The following is a 5,000-nucleotide window of genomic DNA, read 5'->3' as shown; positions in this document are numbered from 1 at the left end:
TGCGTCTTTAAGTCACTATCCTGGCCCATCTCTGTCAATTTCCCTTGAAACAAGATACCGGGCTCTGCAAGAAGCAAAGCCGCTCCAAAAATACGTTGAACTCGTAAGTGTTCCTCTCCACGGAAGTCTTTAGTAAAAGGCGAAAGGCTTGTGCGTAATGAAGAGAAACCAGAGTCATATGGAAGTCAAGAGGTCGGGGCCCGAGACACACTCTGTGCACTCTAGGCAGGGTTCCCGCGGGTGCTCCCGGAACCCACTCTTCCAAGTTTTCGAGGGCTGTCTGTGGATAAAAAGAAGGTCACAGACACAGAGGCACAGAGAGACAGAGAGAGAGAGAGAGAGAGAGAGAGAGAGAGAGAGAGAGAGAGAGAGAGAGAGAGAGAGAGAGAGAGAGAGAGAGAGAGAGAGAGAGAGAGAGAGAGAGAGAGAGAGAGAGAGAGAGAGAGAGAGAGACACACACACACACAATCCTGGCCCCAATTCTTTTTTTTTTTTTTTTTTTTTTTTTTTTTTAAGTAAAATGGCGGGAAACGGGGGACCCCATTGAAGAGCGCTTCGCCTTTCTTTCAGTTTGAATGTTTCTTTCCTTCTCTTCTTCTGCTAGCTAGCCAGCTAGCTAGCTAGCCAGCTGTTTACAGAGCTTTGTGAATTTGCATTTTTCCTTGACAACGGAAGAAAAGTGTTGCACCGTTCCCGGAGGTACTGCAATACCGGGTCGATGCGTGGAGCGGACGGAGCAAGCCCCATTTCCGACTCCCTGTTCGAAAAATCCATTTAATATGTAGTCCCCCGATGGGGGACGTATCAGATATTAAACTGATAAGAACAGATACTACACTTGATCTGAGCCAAAAGGCCGAGAAGCGATAACCCACAAATGGAACCCTGAAACCGCCGGACCCCCGGGGGTCTCGACAGACCTCAGCGGGTGGGTTGGCAAAAGCCAGCTCCTCTCTCCCTCCAACCCCCACTCAACCAACCAACCAACCAACCAACCACCGTTTCCCTGGCAACAAACAGGCAGGTGTTTTTTGGAAAAAGTCGCTAATGCGTCTTTAAGTCACTATCCTGGCCCATCTCTGTCAATTTCCCTTGAAACAAGATACCGGGCTCTGCAAGAAGCAAAGCCGCTCCAAAAATACGTTGAACTCGTAAGTGTTCCTCTCCACGGAAGTCTTTAGTAAAAGGCGAAAGGCTTGTGCGTAATGAAGAGAAACCAGAGTCATATGGAAGTCAAGAGGTCGGGGCCCGAGACACACTCTGTGCACTCTAGGCAGGGTTCCCGCGGGTGCTCCCGGAACCCACTCTTCCAAGTTTTCGAGGGCTGTCTGTGGATAAAAAGAAGGTCACAGACACAGAGGCACAGAGAGACAGAGAGAGAGAGAGAGAGAGAGAGAGAGAGAGAGAGAGAGAGAGAGAGAGAGAGAGAGAGAGAGAGAGAGAGAGAGAGAGAGAGAGAGAGAGAGAGAGAGAGAGAGAGAGAGAGAGAGAGAGAGACACACACACACACAATCCTGGCCCCAATTCTTTTTTTTTTTTTTTTTTTTTTTTTTTTTAAGTAAAATGGCGGGAAACGGGGGACCCCATTGAAGAGCGCTTCGCCTTTCTTTCAGTTTGAATGTTTCTTTCCTTCTCTTCTTCTGCTAGCTAGCCAGCTAGCTAGCTAGCCAGCTGTTTACAGAGCTTTGTGAATTTGCATTTTTCCTTGACAACGGAAGAAAAGTGTTGCACCGTTCCCGGAGGTACTGCAATACCGGGTCGATGCGTGGAGCGGACGGAGCAAGCCCCATTTCCGACTCCCTGTTCGAAAAATCCATTTAATATGTAGTCCCCCGATGGGGGACGTATCAGATATTAAACTGATAAGAACAGATACTACACTTGATCTGAGCCAAAAGGCCGAGAAGCGATAACCCACAAATGGAACCCTGAAACCGCCGGACCCCCGGGGGTCTCGACAGACCTCAGCGGGTGGGTTGGCAAAAGCCAGCTCCTCTCTCCCTCCAACCCCCACTCAACCAACCAACCAACCAACCAACCACCGTTTCCCTGGCAACAAACAGGCAGGTGTTTTTTGGAAAAAGTCGCTAATGCGTCTTTAAGTCACTATCCTGGCCCATCTCTGTCAATTTCCCTTGAAACAAGATACCGGGCTCTGCAAGAAGCAAAGCCGCTCCAAAAATACGTTGAACTCGTAAGTGTTCCTCTCCACGGAAGTCTTTAGTAAAAGGCGAAAGGCTTGTGCGTAATGAAGAGAAACCAGAGTCATATGGAAGTCAAGAGGTCGGGGCCCGAGACACACTCTGTGCACTCTAGGCAGGGTTCCCGCGGGTGCTCCCGGAACCCACTCTTCCAAGTTTTCGAGGGCTGTCTGTGGATAAAAAGAAGGTCACAGACACAGAGGCACAGAGAGACAGAGAGAGAGAGAGAGCGAGAGAGAGAGAGAGAGAGAGAGAGAGAGAGAGAGAGAGAGAGAGAGAGAGAGAGAGAGAGAGAGAGAGAGAGAGAGAGAGAGAGAGAGAGAGAGAGAGAGAGAGAGAGAGAGACACACACACACAATCCTGGCCCCAATTCTTTTTTTTTTTTTTTTTTTTTTTTTTTTTAAGTAAAATGGCGGGAAACGGGGGACCCCATTGAAGAGCGCTTCGCCTTTCTTTCAGTTTGAATGTTTCTTTCCTTCTCTTCTTCTGCTAGCTAGCCAGCTAGCTAGCTAGCCAGCTGTTTACAGAGCTTTGTGAATTTGCATTTTTCCTTGACAACGGAAGAAAAGTGTTGCACCGTTCCCGGAGGTACTGCAATACCGGGTCGATGCGTGGAGCGGACGGAGCAAGCCCCATTTCCGACTCCCTGTTCGAAAAATCCATTTAATATGTAGTCCCCCGATGGGGGACGTATCAGATATTAAACTGATAAGAACAGATACTACACTTGATCTGAGCCAAAAGGCCGAGAAGCGATAACCCACAAATGGAACCCTGAAACCGCCGGACCCCCGGGGGTCTCGACAGACCTCAGCGGGTGGGTTGGCAAAAGCCAGCTCCTCTCTCCCTCCAACCCCCACTCAACCAACCAACCAACCAACCAACCACCGTTTCCCTGGCAACAAACAGGCAGGTGTTTTTTGGAAAAAGTCGCTAATGCGTCTTTAAGTCACTATCCTGGCCCATCTCTGTCAATTTCCCTTGAAACAAGATACCGGGCTCTGCAAGAAGCAAAGCCGCTCCAAAAATACGTTGAACTCGTAAGTGTTCCTCTCCACGGAAGTCTTTAGTAAAAGGCGAAAGGCTTGTGCGTAATGAAGAGAAACCAGAGTCATATGGAAGTCAAGAGGTCGGGGCCCGAGACACACTCTGTGCACTCTAGGCAGGGTTCCCGCGGGTGCTCCCGGAACCCACTCTTCCAAGTTTTCGAGGGCTGTCTGTGGATAAAAAGAAGGTCACAGACACAGAGGCACAGAGAGACAGAGAGAGAGAGAGAGCGAGAGAGAGAGAGAGAGAGAGAGAGAGAGAGAGAGAGAGAGAGAGAGAGAGAGAGAGAGAGAGAGAGAGAGAGAGAGAGAGAGAGAGAGAGAGAGAGAGAGAGAGAGAGAGAGACACACACACACACAATCCTGGCCCCAATTCTTTTTTTTTTTTTTTTTTTTTTTTTTTTTTTAAGTAAAATGGCGGGAAACGGGGGACCCCATTGAAGAGCGCTTCGCCTTTCTTTCAGTTTGAATGTTTCTTTCCTTCTCTTCTTCTGCTAGCTAGCCAGCTAGCTAGCTAGCCAGCTGTTTACAGAGCTTTGTGAATTTGCATTTTTCCTTGACAACGGAAGAAAAGTGTTGCACCGTTCCCGGAGGTACTGCAATACCGGGTCGATGCGTGGAGCGGACGGAGCAAGCCCCATTTCCGACTCCCTGTTCGAAAAATCCATTTAATATGTAGTCCCCCGATGGGGGACGTATCAGATATTAAACTGATAAGAACAGATACTACACTTGATCTGAGCCAAAAGGCCGAGAAGCGATAACCCACAAATGGAACCCTGAAACCGCCGGACCCCCGGGGGTCTCGACAGACCTCAGCGGGTGGGTTGGCAAAAGCCAGCTCCTCTCTCCCTCCAACCCCCACTCAACCAACCAACCAACCAACCAACCACCGTTTCCCTGGCAACAAACAGGCAGGTGTTTTTTGGAAAAAGTCGCTAATGCGTCTTTAAGTCACTATCCTGGCCCATCTCTGTCAATTTCCCTTGAAACAAGATACCGGGCTCTGCAAGAAGCAAAGCCGCTCCAAAAATACGTTGAACTCGTAAGTGTTCCTCTCCACGGAAGTCTTTAGTAAAAGGCGAAAGGCTTGTGCGTAATGAAGAGAAACCAGAGTCATATGGAAGTCAAGAGGTCGGGGCCCGAGACACACTCTGTGCACTCTAGGCAGGGTTCCCGCGGGTGCTCCCGGAACCCACTCTTCCAAGTTTTCGAGGGCTGTCTGTGGATAAAAAGAAGGTCACAGACACAGAGGCACAGAGAGACAGAGAGAGAGAGAGAGCGAGAGAGAGAGAGAGAGAGAGAGAGAGAGAGAGAGAGAGAGAGAGAGAGAGAGAGAGAGAGAGAGAGAGAGAGAGAGAGAGAGAGAGAGAGAGAGAGAGAGAGAGAGACACACACACACACACAATCCTGGCCCCAATTCTTTTTTTTTTTTTTTTTTTTTTTTTTTTTTAAGTAAAATGGCGGGAAACGGGGGACCCCATTGAAGAGCGCTTCGCCTTTCTTTCAGTTTGAATGTTTCTTTCCTTCTCTTCTTCTGCTAGCTAGCCAGCTAGCTAGCTAGCCAGCTGTTTACAGAGCTTTGTGAATTTGCATTTTTCCTTGACAACGGAAGAAAAGTGTTGCACCGTTCCCGGAGGTACTGCAATACCGGGTCGATGCGTGGAGCGGACGGAGCAAGCCCCATTTCCGACTCCCTGTTCGAAAAATCCATTTAATATGTAGTCCCCCGATGGGGGACGTATCAGATATT

At 49.0% G+C, this 5,000-nt stretch overlaps 10 non-coding genes across 10 annotated transcripts in view; all 10 read right to left on the bottom strand.

The window, feature by feature from the left end:
• Nucleotides 1–60: 60 nt before the first annotated feature.
• LOC139403297 (U5 spliceosomal RNA) lies at nt 61–177 on the bottom strand. The gene has a single exon (XR_011633370.1). It is a non-coding gene; the product is annotated as a U5 spliceosomal RNA (small nuclear RNA).
• Nucleotides 178–677: 500 nt separating this feature from the next.
• LOC139403329 (U2 spliceosomal RNA) lies at nt 678–868 on the bottom strand. Its single transcript, XR_011633400.1, has one exon. It is a non-coding gene; the product is annotated as a U2 spliceosomal RNA (small nuclear RNA).
• Nucleotides 869–1,108: 240 nt separating this feature from the next.
• Nucleotides 1,109–1,225, bottom strand: LOC139403296 (U5 spliceosomal RNA). The gene has a single exon (XR_011633369.1). It is a non-coding gene; the product is annotated as a U5 spliceosomal RNA (small nuclear RNA).
• Nucleotides 1,226–1,720: 495 nt separating this feature from the next.
• LOC139403328 (U2 spliceosomal RNA) lies at nt 1,721–1,911 on the bottom strand. The gene has a single exon (XR_011633399.1). It is a non-coding gene; the product is annotated as a U2 spliceosomal RNA (small nuclear RNA).
• A 240-nt stretch (nt 1,912–2,151) lies between these two features.
• On the bottom strand, nt 2,152–2,268 carry LOC139403294 (U5 spliceosomal RNA). The gene has a single exon (XR_011633366.1). It is a non-coding gene; the product is annotated as a U5 spliceosomal RNA (small nuclear RNA).
• A 499-nt stretch (nt 2,269–2,767) lies between these two features.
• Nucleotides 2,768–2,958, bottom strand: LOC139403327 (U2 spliceosomal RNA). Its single transcript, XR_011633398.1, has one exon. It is a non-coding gene; the product is annotated as a U2 spliceosomal RNA (small nuclear RNA).
• A 240-nt stretch (nt 2,959–3,198) lies between these two features.
• LOC139403293 (U5 spliceosomal RNA) lies at nt 3,199–3,315 on the bottom strand. Its single transcript, XR_011633365.1, has one exon. It is a non-coding gene; the product is annotated as a U5 spliceosomal RNA (small nuclear RNA).
• Nucleotides 3,316–3,818: 503 nt separating this feature from the next.
• On the bottom strand, nt 3,819–4,009 carry LOC139403326 (U2 spliceosomal RNA). The gene has a single exon (XR_011633397.1). It is a non-coding gene; the product is annotated as a U2 spliceosomal RNA (small nuclear RNA).
• Nucleotides 4,010–4,249: 240 nt separating this feature from the next.
• Nucleotides 4,250–4,366, bottom strand: LOC139403292 (U5 spliceosomal RNA). Its single transcript, XR_011633364.1, has one exon. It is a non-coding gene; the product is annotated as a U5 spliceosomal RNA (small nuclear RNA).
• A 498-nt stretch (nt 4,367–4,864) lies between these two features.
• Nucleotides 4,865–5,000, bottom strand: part of LOC139403325 (U2 spliceosomal RNA) — a 191-nt gene continuing 55 nt past the window's right edge. Inside the window, exon 1 of the small nuclear RNA XR_011633396.1 lies at nt 4,865–5,000. This exon is cut by the window's right edge and continues 55 nt beyond it. This is a non-coding gene — a small nuclear RNA (U2 spliceosomal RNA).

The sequence above is a fragment of the Oncorhynchus clarkii genome, unplaced genomic scaffold (genome assembly GCF_045791955.1).
Source record: "Oncorhynchus clarkii lewisi isolate Uvic-CL-2024 unplaced genomic scaffold, UVic_Ocla_1.0 unplaced_contig_2020_pilon_pilon, whole genome shotgun sequence".
NCBI classification, from domain to species: Eukaryota; Metazoa; Chordata; class Actinopteri; order Salmoniformes; family Salmonidae; genus Oncorhynchus; species Oncorhynchus clarkii.
Note: the sequence above shows the minus strand (reverse complement) of the source record. Positions and strands in the feature narration are given on the sequence as shown.